This window comes from Pinus tabuliformis, chromosome 2_1 (genome assembly GCF_031772625.1).
Source record: "Pinus tabuliformis cultivar Carrire ecotype Pingquan chromosome 2_1, CPIR1, whole genome shotgun sequence".
Taxonomy (NCBI): domain Eukaryota; kingdom Viridiplantae; phylum Streptophyta; class Pinopsida; order Pinales; family Pinaceae; genus Pinus; species Pinus tabuliformis.
This window is the reverse complement of record NC_142299.1, coordinates 691,428,724-691,448,580: the sequence shown is the minus strand read 5'-3', so window position 1 is coordinate 691,448,580 and position 19,857 is coordinate 691,428,724.

The window sequence follows — 19,857 nt, the reverse complement described above, 5'->3', positions numbered from 1 at the left end:
AGCTAGAGAGAGAGAGAAGAAAGACCAGTCATTGTTATATATGAGCATGTGGTAGTTGCGGTAGAGATAGAGATGTGCACCTCGGCGAGATGGCGTAATGACATATATAATTCATTCATGCATAATGACATATCTCGAATGACATAATTACGTATATAATGAATGACTGGAATCACTGGTCGAAATGAACCAAGGACCCGACAGGGGGCTCGACTGATAAGGATGCGTAAGCAGGCTCGACTGTTAAGGACCGGAGGCGCTCGACCATAGGACCTTTAGGTACTCGACCATAAGGATGCGTAAGCAGGCTCGACTGTTAAGGCCGCCATCACCTTTAGGTGCTCGACTGTTAAGGATGCGTAAGCAGGCTCGACTGTTAAGGAGAGGACCCTCACCATATGAATAGTGAGTGACTCCGTCCCTTTAGGGGGCTCGACTGATAAGGACCTTTAGGTACTCGACCCCAAGGGAGAGGAAGCGGGTTCGACCGGGGGGTAGGGAAGAAAGAAAGAATACCAACCTGAGTCTACCCTCCCAACCAACCGAAGGCACTTTAGTGAAACACTCGACTGTGGCCATATGTCCGTATTGTTTCCAGGAGCAGAACCGGAGAGGAATTAATGATAGAAAGGGAGATCGATACCCTTTAGCACTGCCAATAAACACAAGGGCTGTTAAAGCTACTCTCTTATGTGCCAGAACAATCAACAACATCATAACCATACCTCTCTCTCTCGCTATCGTTACACCTTTGCATACAACACTTCTGGGACATATACCGGTAAGCGAACATATCATAAACCGGCCAGCAGCAAATAAGAAACCTCTCTATATTGGTCCACCTCACACTGCAACATCATCCGTCCGTTGAACCGCCCCTATCTCTGCTGATATGTGTTACCAAAAATTGATTATATAATTATGGTTCATGTTTAGTGCACTTATGCATTTATATCTATTACATATTATAGGGATTTGAGTGATAATTATCTCACCGGAACAATTCCTCCCATCCTAGGTGACTTAAATGAAACTCTAGTGTTGTGAGTTGCTTGCATAATTAATCCTTGAATTGTACTCTATGGGTCCATTATAGTCATCACATTTGGAACACAAACTGCTTTCATTTTATATTCCCGGGACACTAATTTTCTTGTTCTTTCCTTTGCATTTCTCAGGGATTTTTTTGGAAATAATCTCACAAGGTCTATTCCACCAAAATTGGGGAACATGAAAAATCTCAAGTACCTATAAGGATTTAAATTACATCCTTCGTCATGTATTATAATATGTAACAAAAATTTTATTTGTATGATAATAAATAGCTTGTTGGTAGTCACTTATTATATGGTTATGAAGGTATTTAAACAATAATCAACTTACAGGACAAATTCCATCTAAGATGGGGAAGTTGGAAAAATTGATTAACTTGTAAGTTTGTGTCTATAGATTTGTGAAAAGTGGACACAGAAATGATAAAAAAATCTCAAAACCTAATTATACACTAACATTATTGATTGATATGTTGTGGTTTCTTTCTATAAGTATTTAACAATAGTGAGATATATTTTTTGGGGCAAACATCTATTTAGAAATCAACTTGAAGGTTCGATTCCAGAGAACATTAGTTCATGCATTTCTCTTAATTAATTGTAAGTAGTATCACCTTTAAGCACACTAAAGGAATCATGGAACATAGTATAGAATTATCTAATAATATTTACTTTATTTCTTTGCTTGTCTTTTGTAGGAGTGTGAAGAGCAACAATCTAAAGGGAACTATTCCTCTTGAAATTCAAAAACTTCAAAGACTAACATATTTGTAGGTGTTCATAGGCCATACCCAATGGAATTAAACTATTTCACCAGGAATTATTGAATGGAATTAAGCATATTCATAGTGACTAATACATCATGTTGTGGCTTTCCAGGGATTTGTCATCAAACAATATCAATGGAATGATTCATGCAGCACTCTGACTTATAAGTCTACACACATTGTAAGTTATTCTACAATACTAATTAAATTTTCAAGGATTCTTTTAAATTATATGCAGAAACAAAATTTATGTGAAGGAATCATAAGTATTTTGATTGATATGTGATTTTATGTGAATATTTAGGGACCTTTCTGACAATAACATTTCTGGACCTATCCCGGAAGTTGTTGAAACTTCAGAACATCTTCTTAAATTGTAAGTTTTGTTTATAATTTTTTTTTTAATTAGTAAGTCGTGAGTAATGCTTTATACATGAGAATTATACTTATTTTGTGGTCTCTATTGGATTATGATTGCAAGGAATTTAAGTGGAAATAATTTGAGTGGTTTCCTCCCAACAGAATTCAGAAACCTAATCAATATTATAGATATGCAAGTCCCCTATATTCGTCTGTAGCCTACAAATTAATGTGATGCTTGTGTTCTCTCTATATGTCTATTTCGTATGCTATAGTCACTTGAAGAAAATAGTAACAGTGTGTTATTTTTTCAACGTAGAGACCTTTCTTTCAACCAATTATCAAGTCCTATTCCTCAGGAAATTGCAGAGCTAGATAATCTAGTTTCCTTGTATGTTCCTCGTAGTGATTTCTAAATACAATTTCATGTTATATTAAGAAGTCATCTGACAATAAATCTAAATATGATTCATATACAGGATATTGAATAACAACAATTTATCAGGAGAGGTGCCATTGGAATTGACTAAATGCATCAACCTTACCACATTGTAAGAATTTGCCTCAATCAACCCCTATTTATAATTCATTTCAATATGAACTATGAACTTTCCATTTAAATAATCTTTGTATTTTTACTTCCTATACTAATTTCTACTAAATATGGCCCATTTGTTTTAAAGAAATATCTCCAACAACGATATGTCTGGAGATATTCCTACAATAACTAACTTTACAAGGTTTACCTCATAAAGGTGTAGATATAATTGAACCATTTCTTTCTAGATAAAATTCATCATTATTGCCTAATATTAGTGGGATTTTTCCTTTTATCTAATGGGAATTATTATTCCCTATGTTTTTTTGGAAATCCAAATCTTTGTGGCAATTGGACTGGATCACATTGTGGGATATACTCCAAACATTCAAAAGGTGAAAATTGAAAAGAGAGCTAAATTTTGCAATGTTTTGTTCTGTGAAAAAAATTCCTTTGAAGTTAATATTTATTTATAATTGTAACATGTTGATTTTGTAAATTGACAGCTTCTCTCTCAACATCAGTGATTGTTTGCATCTCATTGGGGTCAATGATAATATTTTGTGCAATTACAATAGCACTTTATTATGCAAAGTGCCTATATCATGAGATCGTGCTACTTTTCCATTGTGCAAATCCAATTAAGTGGTTTATTAAAGGATCAAAAAGAAAAATGGAAGGTATTGTGTGTACCATCTAAGCTTTCTTTTATGCCTTGATATTTTTGAGAAAAACATATAGACTTTATTAATGTTATTTTGTCTTCTTTATAATACTCAAATAAAATGAGTATTTCTACCTTGAGGGAACAAACTTCTTAAAATTGATATGTAAGTGTAGTTTGTGATAAATATGATAAGAAATTATAATGTATCTAACCATTTTTTGTTAAGAAACCAAGTGTAGTAAGATTACGCTTGATTTCTCTTCTTGATAATACTTGTTAATGTTAGATTTTCTTCTTTGTTTTTTATATTTCTTCTTCATCAAACAACTATACAAATGACCAATCTTAGAGGAAAAAGAGAGACAAGATATACCAAAATTAGGCTGCTAGCCAGGGGAAAACCCAACAATCCTTCTCTTATAGAATCAGATCAAAAGGAGATATCCAAGACCAAGACCAAAACTACCACCAAAGTTTCAAGTCCAAACCTCCTCCAAGTCACCTCCAAGAGTCAAAGTCAAAACAGGTAAAACCTAGCATTCTGGTCAACTTCCTGAAATTTGCGGTCCTGAAATTTCAAGCCTATAGTAGCACATAAAATTCAGCTCATGAATCTTCAATGGATTTCCAACTTAGGCATACCATCATCATGTCCCTTCTTAATGTTGTCACGCTTCCTGGTTACCTGAAGCTCTTGATGGGAAGGAGAATGAGGATCTACGGGGTGCTTTTATGAATGATTAGGCAGGGAAGAGGATTTGATGTCATGAATGGTCAAGTAACAAGGCAAAAGAAAAGGGTTGATTGATGACTCAGATGCCTCTCCAGGTTCATAGGGAAAAATAGGGGCCCTAGTGATGTCATCAGTATCATACATAAGGCTCTTATTACAAGAATTATCCTTCATATTCCATATTCCCTTTTCAACAGAAGAGTGGTTAGAGATTTCCCAGGGGGCAATGGGAGGATCCTCCCTAAGGGCCCTATCATGTGTAATGAGAGGAGGGCTACTCTCAAGAAGTAGAGGGACACTAGTAGTTTCTCCTTTCAAGGTGTACCCTCTATTGACGTTCTCATCAATATCCCTTTCACGATTATTGGTTACATCCCTTTGATTATGTGGATCATGCAGAGAGGGTTCTTCTTGACTTTCTTCTTCTTTATTTACCACAATCTCAATTTCATCAAGATCAAGGTGAGTCTGACTTCCCATGCTTTCTTGAGCATTGCTAGGGTTTCATTGATTAGCCTATTTCTTCATGAATACATCCTCAAATTGACCTAAACCTTCAATACTTCTTGGGGGGAAGTTGGCACACCAGTCCCTAGCCTCATCCTCAAGTGATAATGCCAAGAGAATCATAAATATATCCTCATCGTCTTGATTAGGCATCCAAAAAATAACTTCTCACATAAAGTCATCCATATGCTTTTTAGCATGAACATTACTTCCATCGAACTTGGGAAACCACTTATAATTTTTATCCAATAACAAGTGAGGGAAAATAGGGAAAACAGTTAAGTTCAATCATTTAAATGAATTTAGGCTCTGCATGGCATTTTCAACCACTTGCAATTTGAGCTTCTCATGCGTTAGAAAGCAGTAAACTAAAGTGGAGAAGGAAGGGATACTTTTGGGTACCCATGATGTGTCAATCTAGTCTCCAATCTTGGCGTTGATAGAGAGGATAAATGTATAAATGAGGACATATTCATGAAAAATTTTAACCTTAGAAGTATATGCTTTGAAATTAGCCACATGGTTAATTGCAGAGGATGGGTCATTATCAAACAATGGCAAGGTTTCCCCAAGAGTAGGTTTAAGGAATTTTGGGTATCCTGTAACCCATTTAATATACAATTCTGAGTGCTTAGCTTCCCAATCCCATATTGTATCAAGTATTCAATGTTGATCATATGTAGAGTCACCAGGGTGATTGAAATTTCCTTTACAAATGCTTGACTCACTTACAAGCATTGACTTTGAAGTTCAATGAGGAACTAGGGATTAGTTCCTCCAACAGAGTCACCAATAGATATGTAAATATTGTTGTAAGGAACAAGACACACATATCGTGTCCCCGAAAACGACGCAAAAATTTTTACCGCTCAAACTACCAAGGGTCCTAGGAGGGGATATGATAGAGAAACTACTAGGTCAAGTGGCAACAAAGGAGAAATAGCCCACTGTCACCTCAACTAAATCTCCCTGGTCTTTATAGAATTTCACCGATGGAGGAGTCCTAGTATGAGAGTAGTATATAGAATAGATGGATTAATGATAGGATATTTGGTGATTCCTAAGTGACGCTCAAATGATGGGCTTACTTGCTGTTGGCCCTCATTATTTATCCAATTTTACTTAATTAAATACACTTAATTTCCATATTATCCATCCACTTACCATCCATATACACCCTATTTTGACCAATTTATGCATATCCAGGTATATAAATTAGGTTTTGCAATTTTTAGATGTTTTTACAAAAATTGGATTTTAAGTGCATTTTTGGACATGACTAAAAATTCCCGTAATGGCTTCATTGATGTCATACTTGCAAGACACCTGGGCACGAACTGAGCACATTTCTAGAAATATTGGGAACTAAGAATGGACGTGTACCTATTGGTTCAGTCAAACCGAGCTTAAACATACCCAGTCAAAGCTGGTCAAACAGGACCAATCATTTAGGAAATCCCTAGGAAATAGGCCAAATTTAGGATTTTATGGGATTTTCCAGATTTTGAGTGATTGGATGGATGAGCTCAACCTGGATAGATAGGATAAGGATATACATATCTATTAGAAACATTTTAGTTAAGTTTGTTTCATATTTCTCTATTTAAGCCAAGAACATTGAAGGCATGAACATGTAGAATTTGTATAACTTCATTTTGATATTTCTGAACTTTGTGAGTTAATCAAATAGACCAGTTCCATCTTCTTTTCTACTGCTCTATATGATGAATTCTTGATTGATTTTCAGTAGATGAGAAGTACTTTCAGTGTGCGAGGCAAGGATGGAGGGTCCATACCAAGCTAAGTGCACTTTCTGGTTAATTTAGTTGCAATTTCCTGAACTAGTTTTGTTTCATGTTTAATCAATTAATTAGATGTATGATGATATGTTATGATTTTTGATGAATCTTAATCTTAACTCTAATCTGCATATGAAGGGTCAAACTAGTGTTTAAGTTAAACTCTCCTTCTATCTAATCAAAGATTAGAAACTAGAATTCATCTTTCTTGCTTTTAAGTGATTTTCTAAATTTCCAGTTTTCTAACAATAGCATTAATGATGAATGAATTTATAATGAAGAATAGAAAGGACCTCCTTAGTTAGGAGCCTCTTCTATTATTTTTTATGCATCTTGAGCTATTGTTCATTAGTGGTTTTGATTTATGTTCATGAAGTAGTATTGTAGAAGAAGGACAATCTGATTCTCCTAAGTTAGGAGCCACTTCTCCTCCTTATTACATATTAAATTAGAAATTATTTAGTTAAACTTTATATTTGTAATATGCATGTCTAATTTAGGTTATAATTTCATTTCCTTCAATTTCCATAACTTGCCTTCTAACGCTGATTATAGTTGATATCCATATATTTTGGACATGCTTCTAAGTTCTATAAACCCAGATTGATATTTAAAATAATTGTGTTAATTTACTCAATAAATTGACCCAACTTTTTGGCACCGTTGTCGGGGAAGCATTCATCAACATAGTCAATTAGAGGATAAAACAAAAAAACAAAAACACAACAAAACGATAAAAAAATAGTTTTTCTTTTAGTTATGTTTCTTTATGCCTAGAGATAGAGACCAGAAAGGTAGATTCATTAAGAAAAACCCCCCAAAAATTCAACCATCCATAGAGGCAGGACCATCAGGACTAACTACACCGGTTGCTGGTAAACCAACTCTAGAGGAATTAGAAGAGAAACAAAGATCAGGACAAAGATTGACTTTAATTGACAAACCTTGTTAGCCTTGGAGGTAAAAAGAAAAAAAAAACCCAAAAGAAACACCAATTGTAGAAAAACAAAAGGAAACAAGGAAAATTGTTAAACAATTAGAGCAACCAGTTCTTGAACAAATCAAGATAGTTGAGGAAACACCAACACAACCTTTGATTGAAATATTACAAATTTCTGGACAGGAAATTACTGAAGAAGGAGAAGGATCTAATATACCACTCATGACTCCTGAACAAAGACTTGAATATGAGAGACAACAGAAAGAATGGAGAAGAAAAAGAGAAGAAGAAAGGAGATTAGAAGCAGAGAGAAAAATAGAGGAAGAGAGAAAAAGAGAGTATGATAACAAAAGACTACATGATAATGAACACGAAAATGATAATGATCAGGAAGCTACTTTTGGCTTTCCAATATTAGACACAAGAGCAATATTAGGAGAAGAAGTGAAAATGAAAAACATTCCACCTTCTGTGTTGCCCAACTTTTATGGAATGTCAACAGAATATCCTGACTCATTTATGTTTGAATTTGATATCTTATGTAGAACTTATGGATACACAGATGACACACACAAGCTTCGTCTCTTTCCTGCTACTTTGAAAGCAACAACATTAAAATGGTTTATGGGTTTAAGAGAACATACAATTACTTCTTGGGATGATATGAAGAAAATATTTCTTAAAAAGTATCAAGCCTATTGCAGGCCTAGAGACTCGAAAGAGGATATTTTTAGAATGACACAACAAGAAGATGAAAGTTTAGAAGAGTATTTGGAAAGATTTCTCTACAATCTTCAAAAATCTAAACAACATTCTCTGAATCCTGATACCATCCATACAATATTTCTTAAAGGTATAAGAGATGAATATCTTGACATTCTTAATGTAATGGGCAAGGGAGATATTTCAAACTTTCCATTTGATGAAATTGCAGAACTATGTCAAAAATATTCTAGAGGAAGATCAAAGACTGGAAAGAGAGATATTAGTTCAAAAGCTTGAAAATCAACAGCAGGTTGAGTAACAAGAGCAGAAATAGGCAGTGTGATGGAAAACTTTAAAACTAATCTTCTAGGCACTTTAGGGACACAATTTGATGTTTTGAAAGCTAAGAAAAATAAAGAAGAACAAGATCAAATCTTAGAAATCTTTTGTCCTAAGTGTAGGAAGAAACATCCATTAAGAGAATGCCCTTTGGATAGTATTCAAGTATGTGGCCTTTGCACAGAAAACCATTCAATATAAAACTGTCCAAAGTTGAAAGAATTGTAAATGAATCCAATGGAAGAAGTACAAGGGGTAGATGATCTTTACTATATGGCACTAAGAAGACCTTGGCAGCCAAGGCTTCCTCAACAATTCCCTCAACAAATATCCCAAAACTATCAGTATCCTCCTCCAAATTCATGGAATACTCCAATGTCGTGGCAAGCTTTGTTATCAAGAAATCTAGTGTCCACTCAGAGCTGCTAGTCCCACTAAGACGGGTAGCTATCTTAGAAACAAACAAACTAAAGTTACTTTCGTTTTCCTTTATGACAAGTAGATGAGAAGAAAGCAAGAGTACCAACCTCTGTCTTTTGCTTGGTTCCTCACTTGTTCCCTCTCCCCTCTGACAGATCTTTGCTGCTCCTTCCTTGCTTACCCCGATTCAAAGAGTACTTGTAAATTCAAAGCAGCATAATACTATCGAAGTACAGAGATATACAATCATAAACAATATAGGATCATATATATATATTGACCACACAAACACATATATCATCGAACATGCAAGAATGTGGAGGAAAACTTGAATAGCTTTATTGATATAAAGATTAGAAGAGAGGATTACAACCCATTGATCTAACCCAGCGTCATCCTCCCAGCATGAAAGCCCTTCTTCACCTCATGAAAAGCTTAGATCACCCAACACTATGATATTCCACCAAGAAACCAACATCACTTCCTTACAAAATACAAGATTCCAACCTCTGGATCTCTGGGATGAGGGATCCATATATAGATATTTGCAGGGGGGTGAGTCAGCTTCTGGGATTTTGATTAGTGTCCTCTCTCTGATAGTTCTTGGTTCCACTTGGAGATTCATGATCTCTTACTCATTCTTGGGCAAATTCAGAGAGCCAAGTGTCACAGGAGAAGTTTCTGGAAGATTCCATGATCATCCACCTTGCAAATTGTCTCTGCCATTTGTCTACTCTTGCCCATCGCACCCTACAGAAGGGATTTCCAGTATGCATCGCACTTTTTGCATTGAGCAGGTGAGATGCATCGCACCCTTAGCACTGAGCAATCTGTATGGTCCAGTTTTGACCAGTTCTGAGCAGTTTTCCATGGAGAACTTCTAGGAGATGATGTAATCAGCTGACCTTGTTCCTTTAGGGTATGAGACAACACTTTTAGGGACTCAGAAGCCCTCGGTTTATAGACATATATGATTGGGGTTGCAGTGCCCAAATATGTCTATAACAGTTGCCCCCTGAAGCATGAGATCGAAAATCTTTTGATGTCGGGTGAAATTCTTTATCATGAGGATCCGAATTTTTTTGAACTGGAAGGCGACCTGTAATAAGATACAATATAATACATTATCTTCATAATATTTTCATGATCTAGCTGAGGCGGGCATTCCCATGCTCAGCTTTATAAATTCATTTTCATGTACATAGGACAGACAACCGTCTGTGTGGCAGACTGATGATTTTGATAGAGCCATCATCCTTTGATTCAGATGATCGTCTGTGCAGCAATGATGTACATTTGATGTCTTTATTTTCCTAAATATATCGCATCCCGGATGGATGAAACTAGATCCAGGGTCTTCAAACGCGTTCAATCTTTACCCGAAGTACAAGCCGATCCATGTGAAAAGATGGTCTGGAGTCGAACATGGAAAGACATCGCCTGATTACGAGCTAATGATGTAAGCTGTTAACAGGTGCGAGAGGAATCACCGATAATGATGATTACCCTCAAGGTACGTCAGTACAATTTACGTGGTGTGAAAAAGGGACTTGGCGTCGAACACCACGCAAAACCTTTCAGTCGAAGGCCATTGATGTAAACCCGTTGCCAGAAGTGAGAAACTTGCCATTGAGGCATGCAAGCTTCAAAGTACTGAAAGGGTTGTTCCTAGGTCGACTTCTTGGATAATGAGCTGATGTCAACAAGAAGTGACCTGTCGTAGGAGGGCCTTAATGAATCCCACATCTACGACACAGAACAGAGAAAATGACTTTGTGGAGGTGAAAACAATCTGATGATACAAGGTTCAGGGTGGTGGTCATGAAAAAATGGAGCGTGAATGTATTGCAGCGGATGAGACACAAGACGGGTTGGTGAATTCTCTGAGCGACTTCTCTTGAACATATCGGTGACACTGAAATGGATTGGTAGCGTTAACCCCAAAAATGGATGGTACGATGGACCAATGGTAATATGACCAGTGAACGAAATAACCCAACCCGACTTAATCATGGTGGAGTGAAAGTGTCATGTTCAAGAGCGACTTTGCTACCAATAAAGTTTCCTCAAGTTTTCTTCCCAATGTTTCCCCGGTCAATGCTGACAAATACCTCTTTATTTTTATCAAGCTTGAGGAGGATAACATATGCTTATTCTATAATTTTCCCTTCGGGCAAACCTGTTGCTATGTTTTAACGAGCCTAGCGACAGTGAAACTCATTCTTGTCTATATGGACAAGTTTGTCGCTATTGGTTTTAACGAGTTTAACAACAAGGATAACTCGGTCCTTTTCAATTTTAGAGAGTCTGAAAAGAGACGGAAAGGAAACTCCAACATTCCTTTTTCATAATATAATCCCTTAAGTCCGAAAAAGTATAAAACAATGCGAAAGGCATGACTTCTCGATAGTTTTAACAAGCCAAACAAGACAAACACTCGATATTTTTGTGTAATAATCCCTCAGGTCCAAAAAGATTAAAATCTAGAGGAGGGATAGCACTTCCCATAGCTTTAACGAGCTGGAGAGGCCAATTGCTCGGCAATCTTTTCATATTTTACGAGTCAGATGAAAAGAGCTTAAAGGAGACTCGTTTTTTGAGGAACGAGCGATATTTTCGGGTAGCAACTGATTCCAGGTAAGGTTTGGAATTTTCCAATCATGGCAGTGTTAAGAGGATGGCTAACAGAATCACTCGTCGTAGATGTTCCTCAAAAGGGTAAACAATCAAATGGAGGTGTATGATCGGCTAAAACAGAGTGGAGGTGATGGTAAGAACACGACCAAGGCTCAAAAGCTGATGATAATGCATTCAAAATGGTTATTTACCGGAGGTTGGTTCATTTTTTAATGAGCTTAAACTCTGGGGGAACATTTTCTCATTGCTTAGGTTTAATTTTTAACGAGCTTGAACTTTGCATAAAACTGCTTGTGCCAGTTGCATAATAAGGATGTCTCATTGATAGGTTCCATTTTTATGGAGCCTGCACCACTCGAAGCTTTGCTCTGTATCCTTTCATTATGCAAGCTAAGAACGACCAATCCTACAAGTTTAAAGGGTTGAGAATCTACAAAATAAGAAAATAAATGGTCGCTCTTCACTTGCATGCAAAAAGGTTTGCATGCCCCCAGGTATAGTGAAATAGAGTTTCCAGGCTACCATATAGAAGTTCTCACATTTGCAAGATAGTTTCCATCCACATAGCAGACAGAAACACTTCCTCGGCTTAGTCCATTTGGACAAAGGTGATTCTAGCTCCAACCACCTAACCTTGACGAAGGAATCTTATTCCGGTCTAATCCCATTTTCCTAGACGGACAGGTGTCAGACCAGTCATATATCCTTCACGGAAACCTACCCTATACCCAAAGTTTCCCTGCCGAAGCAGACCAGGGTGCATGCCCCCTGGGTTTCAGTCATGGCCACCGAATTACTCACATTCTTCAGGTGGACAGACTGGAGATTGATGAGACATTCCTTGCGTGAAAAGACCAGTTAGGGATGGAATTTCACTGTTAGCTATGTGTGAGCCGGGGAAAGAAAGATGGACTATGAGCTGGACCACTCGACCTTCATGTGGAAAACACATTACTCGAAAGAGTGAGGAGACAATGGCTCCCATGCTATAAATATAGTCACGCCCAAGGATCAGATTATAATCTAAAGGTCCTTGGACTACCATTACATTTAGATAAATGGTTTTCCCTCTCAAAGTTATAGGCAAACTTGGAAGGATCCCTAACGGTCAACTGGTTCCTTTGTCGAAGCCTATCAGATTTCGTATCTCAGGCAGAAGCGATGGCGAACCAAACGCTTTCCAAGCAGTTGAGGAAAGGATACTCACAGAAGCCCCTTCATCTATGATAGTACCAACCATGACCATTCTGTAAGCTTGTACAATGATTCGAAATGGTACATTAGACGGTAGACGGGGTCTGCCTAGTAGATTCCAATCGAAGGAAACGACTAGGTTGCTTGGAGGTGGGACCGAATAAACGGCCGGATATGACTCTGACGAACTTCCTCCCTGCGGTAAAGGAATGGGTAGATTGCCCCCATGTTCATTGGAGTCTATGTTTCCGAAAAGAATTTGAATGGCGTCGTTCTCATTCTCTTTGGTGACTGTATCATCTGAATATGGACCTTCCGAAGACAAGACCGGGTCGACTGCCGCCTCGACCTTTTGACTTTCATCTGGTGTGGACTCAGAGGGCTTATCTTCAATGATAGATGCTTCGATCGACCACAAAGTTGTGTCAGTCAGATTTTCAACTAGCGATGGACTCGGCAAGAGTTTCTTGTACCCAAGAGGAAGCTGTAGCGGTGAAGCAAGATAGTTATCCAAGACTATTTTAGCCTCGTCCAGAAAGGGACAATGGTGGACAGCGTGATTTCCCTCACACAGTTTGCAAGGAAATTTACATTTTCCTTTCTGTCCAGAGACTTCGTTTTCACTAATTGACGGTGTACTTTCAACATGATCGTCAGAGGTTGATGACACCGGATTGTGCAAACGAGGAGACCAGTCCCTTAAGATCCGAGGGATGCAAGGACAATCTTGATGATAGTGGTCTCCTTTGCAAATGACACATGGAGATTTGGGTTTGGACGGTGGAGTGTGCGGATTTTCGCTAGATGATGCACGATTGCCCCTTTTTGCATTTGGCTCCTTCTTCTTCTTCTCCTTCTCCTTTCCTTTCTTCTTCTTCTCAGTTACTTGGTTTTTAGCTTTACCAACTTCACCAAGCGAAGAGGAAGAAGGGGATGAAGAAACAAGCAAAGCAGAAGGTTGGGGGTAACTCTAGTATCATCTAGTTACTGACTTGATTGCTCAGGAATCGCAGTGGTTTGAACGACAGAGGTCGAGAAGAGCCATATTGGCAAGCCAATTGTCAGTCCTGGGAGGGACAATGTGGCCATATGAGGTGCACCAACATCTCCCCAAGAGGAGAAAGGACTAGGATTTTCTCCAAGGGGAAATCCTTGGTTGGTGGACTCCATTCTTCTCAACTTAAGACCAACAAGGGAACAGTGACGTTATTCCGATTAAAATAAATTTTAGATGCTTTGACACAACTTGCTTTTTCAATTTTTAAGAGTCGAGAAAAAGCTAAAGATGACTCTAGTCGCCTTCGATTTTTAATGAGCCTGAAGTGACAAGTGCTTAGATGGACCTTTTCCTTTAAGGAGTCTGAAAAGGAACGAAAGAGACTACTCTAGAAATCTAGACAGAGGGATTACCAAACCAATCGCAAAACTGCAGAATACTTTTTACGGTACGGCAGTCAATCTTCCAGAACGCTTTGTTCAGTGCATTGCGATCGATAGGGCGACAAACACGGCTTCCTAAGGATAAAGGATGTAGCCTATTGTGGTCTCCCAATATATACTCGACGGTACGTGGGAGCACAAGCCCCTACTGGCACTTGTCATCTCAAAGAGGAGGAATCACCCAACCTATGATGAAAGCGATAGTTACCAGGCTTTATGACGCCGGAATATGTCTCTAGCCTAGACTTCCAAATGTTGTGCGTTAGGTTCCAAACCGTTTTTATGTTCATTGAATTTATTTTATAGTTGATATTTCTTAAAAAGTTTTCCTTTCAAGTTCACTGCATGATGTAGATATACAATTCCTAAAATGCAATCTAAGATGATAAACAATAATTTAATCTTCTTTTTGCAATGAAAATCCTAGCTACTAAGGAAAGAGAAACGAAATCCTTTCAACATAGAGCAGAGAGCACACACTAGATGCACTGTCCTAAATCAAAATCAACAAGCAGTCTAAAGGCAAATGCACATGCATGTATTTGTTTTCCGCCTTCTTAATGTGTGAATGACAAAAAGAATGCTAAGTACAAATCTAAATTATCTTTTCAAAGCGACAATACTAACAATTTTCTCTTCAAAAAACGAAAGGAAGATAATGACGACACTTTTCACTTTTGAATTGAAAACTGCTTTCGACACTTGAAAAACTACTAATTCAAATCAAATACAAGAGTAACAGTGTAATCGACTATCAAGAGCAATAGGATTCTTTTCTTTGACTGAAAATGACACTTGCGACACTTCCAAATCCAAAGACGGCAGTTCGATTAAGCTACTTCTTTTTAAAAGAGAACTGCAAATGGCGCACAATACATAAAAACATTCACAATTCTTTGTACAATGGAGGCCGAATCATGCAAAGGAAGGGAGTTTCCACAGTGGTATACTGATCATAGACAGTGAAACTCCTGAATAAAGCTGAAGAGAGTGAAGAAAAACCAATATCTGGAGGCAAAATTAGCCTTTTCTGATCATCGGACCTGTAACACAGGGAAACAGGGATGCATCTCACCTACTGCACATGGGAGGTGTGATGCATCCAGATTTCCTAGAAGAAAGGGTGCGATGGTACAGGGCCGAGACATTAACTTGGTCTTTGGTCACAGTTTGCAGCTTAGTTCAGGGATTTAGGCCGAGCAAATGATAGTCAGAAAATGTAAATCACAGGGGCTGATCTAATGAGGTTACTTGAGCTACCTCTAGGGCACTTAGGATGTTTGCAAGTCAATTTTTCAGTTCATAAACAAACTCGGAGATTGACTGAAGTAGCATTGATCTACTTTGCACTTGCATAGAAAATGCAGTTCGAAGGCTAGTTGGCTTAACTTTAGGCTCCATCTGTGGTTTATGAATCAAACAAATAGAGACAAGCAATAAAACTAATTGTTTCCCCAGTGGAGTCGCCATTTTGTTATCGGGAAATCTAGTGTCCACTCAGAGCTGCTAGTCCCACTAAGACAAGTAGCTATCTTAGAATCAAACAAACTAAAGTTACTTTCGTTTTCCTTTATGAGAAGTATATGAGAAGAAAGCAAGAGTACCAACCTCTGTCTTTCGCTTGGTTCCTCGCTTGTTCCCTCTCCCCTCTGACAGATCTTTGTTGCTCCTTCCTTGCTTACACCGATTCAAAGAGTACCTGTAAAGTCAAAGCAGCATAATACTATCGAAGTGCAGAGATCTACAATCATAAACAATATAGGACCAGTTATATATTGACCACACAAACACATATATCATCACACATGCAAGAATGTGGAGGAAAACTTGAATAGCTTTATTGATATAAAGATTCGAAGAAAGGATTACAACCCATTGATCTGACCCAGCGTCATCCTCCCAGCATGAAAGCCCTTCCTCACCTCATGAAAAGCTTAGATCACCCAACACTATGATATTCCACCAAGAAACCAACAACACTTCCTTACAAAATACAAGATTCCAACCTCTGGACCTCTGGGATGAGGGATCCATATATAAATATTTGCAGGGGGGTGAGTCAGCTTCTGGGATTTTTATTAGTGTCCTCTCTCTGATAGTTCTTGGTTCCACTTGGAGATTCATGATCTCTTACTCATTCTTGGGCGAATTCAGAGAGGCAAGTGTCACAGGAGAAGTTTCTGGAAGATTCCATGATCATCCACCTTGCAAACTGTCTCTACCATTTGTCTACTCTCACCCATCACACCCTACAGAAGGGCTTTCCAGTATGCATCGCACTTTTTTCACTGAGCAGGTGAGATTCATCGCACCCTTAGCACTGAGCAATCTGTATGGTCCAGTTTTGACCAGTTCTGAGCAATTTTCCATGGAGAACTTCTGGGGGATGATGTAATCCGCTGACCTTATTCCTTTAGGGTATGAGACAACACTTTTAGGGACTCAGAAGCCCTCAGTTTATGGACATATATGATTGGGGTTGCAGTGCCCAAATATGTCTATAAGAAGCTTGGCCTCCACAACAATATCAAAACCAACCTGCAAAAGGTTGGAGAGGATATAGTTATGGAAACCAGCCACCTCAACAAATGTATCCTCAACAATACCAGCAGCCATATCAATAATCATTTCCATTTCAATACCAACAGTTCCAACAACATCCACAACCCATGCCATTTCCACAACAAAATCCTGCGCCATTACTAACTCAACCTCAGCAGCTTCAGCTTCCTTCTAACCAACCCCCACCTAGACCAACTCAACTACCAGCTCAGCCAGTAGAAAATCCGAGTAACAAAGTGGACAAACCAGCATACAATGTGGAAGAAGCAACATACTTTCCAACATACTCTATTCTTCCCATAAATGATGTCCATTTAAGGTCTGGGAAAGTATTACATAAAAATTCTCCACTGATCATAGAAGAACCAACTGAACAAGGAGAACAAGCTGAAACATCTCGTTCAGAAAATCAAAATCAAAAAGGAAAAGCTATAATGACTCAAACACCACCCTATCCAGAGAGGTTAGTAGAGCAGAGAATTCAAATGTCTCTTCCTGAATTTGATATTTTGGATGAATTGAAAAATTCTTATGTCAAAATTCTTTTGTTGCAAGAAATAAAAGATATTCCAATTTATGCGAAAACAATAAAGGAGTTATGCATCAAGAAAACTAGCAAAAAGAAAAGTGATCCTACTACAATCCAGGTCATTAGCAAACTAGCTAGTCTCATGTCTACAAAAACAACAGTTGAAAAATATATTGACCCTAGTATCCCTATGGTTACTATTTCAATTAATAATTTTTCAGTTCCAAATACTTTAATAGATTTGGGAGCAACTATAAATGTTATGACTACAGAGACTATGAAACATTTGAACTTAAACAACATTAGACCTACTACTACAATTTTAGAGCTTGCAGACAAATCTAAAGTTGTACCAGAAGGAATACTAGAAGATATCATTGTCTCTCTAGATTCATGGGAGTATCTTATAGACTTCCTCATTTTGCAGCCAAAAACAAATTTAGGAGGCCATCCTCTAATTTTAGGCAGACCATGGTTAGCCACTACAGATGCCTTCATTGGATGTAGATCGGGAAGTATGATTATTGCACATGGGGATGAAAGGAAACATATCACACTCTATCCTCCAGCACAATCACCTTCTTTATTATCATGGCTTGATGGACAAGAACAACAGGAAACTAAATCTGTTCTTAGTATTAATCAAGTCTTTGATTTTAGAGAAGAAGAAGAGAATGAGGATCTATTAGACCTTTTCATCTCAGAACCAGATATTTCAGAGCAGCTTAGAATAACATAGTATGAAGTGCCAAAGAAAATGGGAAGTGGAGAATATGTGTAGACTACAGGGAATTGAACAAAGCCACATTAAAAGATCATTTCTCGCTACCATTTATTGACCAAGTACTAGATTCATTAGCTAGGAAGAGGTTCTTTTATTTTCTTGATGGATTTAGTGGGTATAATCATATCAGGATAACATTGGAAGACCAGGACAAAACCATATTTACTTTCCCATGGGGAACATATGCATATGATGTTTTCCTTTTGGGTTATGTAATGCACCTGCTACTTTTCAAAGAGCAATCCATGCAATCTTTCTTGATTCAATCCATGAAAGTGTAGAAGTTTATATGGATGATTTCATTGTATATGGAAACACATTTGATGGTTGTTTGAAAAATCTTGAGAAAGTTTTGAAAAGATGCATAGAGACAAATCATGTCTAAGCAATGAAAAATGCTTCATGATGTTAACAGAAGGGATAGTTTTGGGACACCATATTTCTTCATCAGGAATTAAAGTGGATCCAGCAAAAATACAATTCATTGTGAATTTAATGCCACCTACAATTCAAAAAAAAGTAAGAAGTTTCTTGGGTTATGCAGGATACTATAGGATATTTATTGAAAATTTTAGTAAAATAGCTCTACCTCTATTCAAGTTACTTGCAAAAGATGTTGAATTCTAATGGAAAAATAATTGTCAAAATGCATTTCAATTATTAAAAGAAAAATTGTTACTTGCCCCCATTCTTTGAGGACCAAATTGGTCATTGCCATTTCATATATCTACTGATGCATATGACATAGTTATAGGTGCATCACTTGGACAGAAAGAAACCAGTTTAATTATGCCATATATTTCATAAGCAAAAACTTAACACTAGCATATTTGAACTACACGGTTACAGAAAAAGAAATGCTAGTTGTAGTACATGCAGTTAATAAATTCAGGCATTACATAACAGGCTATCAAGTATTCATTCACACAGATCATTGAGCCATAGATATTTAATGAACAAAGCAATTGCAAATGGCATAACTACTAGATGGTTGTTGTTAATGCAAGAATTTAACATTACAATTCAAGATCGACCAGGTAGAGATAATCAAGTAGCTGACTTTCTTTCAAGGCTTCATTCACCTAGTGATCCAAATCCCGTTTCAGATAATTTTCCAAATGAACATCTATTTGTAATAAATGTTAAAACCCCATGGTTTGCAGCTATAGCTAATTATTTATCTTCTGGAATATTACCAAAGAAAAAAATTTAGAGAAAGTGCTAGATATAGCTAGGTCAATGGCGACCTCTTTTATACTAGTTTTGTTTTGATAATAAGAAAATGCGTTAGAGAAGATGAAATCTTAGATATTTTGAAAGCATGTCATGACGAACCATGTGATGGTTATTATGCAGACAAGCACACAACCTACAAGGTGTTGAAACTTGGCTACTACTGGCTAGAAATATTCAAGGATTCCAAAGCTTACGTCAAAAGATGTGACAGTTGCCAAAGAATAGGAAGGCCAATAATATCATATGATATGTCATTAAAGCCATAGGTACTCATAAAGCCATTTGAGCAATGGGCTCTAGACTTTGTGGGATCTATAAACCCACCTTCAAATGGAAATAAGTACATCCTAGTATGTACCGATTATGTTACTAAGTGGGTTGAGGCAAAGGCATTGGCAAGCAACAAAAGACATAGTAGTCACATTCCACTTTGAGGAAATATTTTTCAGATTTGGAGTTTCCAGACAAATAGTAACTAAACAAGACACACAGTTCAACTCCAAACTTGTTCAAGATCTTACAGAGAAGTACAGGATCAAACATAGAAAATCACCTCCGCACCATCCTCAAGCAAATGGACAAGTAGAGTCAAAAAGCATAGTCTTAGAGAATATCATGACAAAACTGTATAAATGAATAGAAAGGAAT